The following is a 298-nucleotide window of genomic DNA, read 5'->3' on the forward strand; positions in this document are numbered from 1 at the left end:
AGCTGTAAGTGCTCACTCCTCTGCTCAGCTGTTGGATTAAGCCATTTTGTGACCCAGAGATGGGGCAACTGAGAGGTGTTCTAAAAACTTTCATTCCTTTTTCAGTCTCATGTGAAGGGTGAGACAATACAGATGTTATAATTCATGCCATCACAATCAGAAGCCAACTATTTCCTAATTACAATACATTATAAATTACAATATACTATAAGTGTTTCTTGGCCTATCTTGGCCACACCATGCTGCAAATGCCTTAAAGCAAATAATCTAAAATTACCTCTTGTGGGTCCTGCTAAAA

Source organism: Passer domesticus, chromosome 15 (genome assembly GCF_036417665.1).
Source record: "Passer domesticus isolate bPasDom1 chromosome 15, bPasDom1.hap1, whole genome shotgun sequence".
In the NCBI taxonomy this organism is placed as follows: Eukaryota; Metazoa; Chordata; class Aves; order Passeriformes; family Passeridae; genus Passer; species Passer domesticus.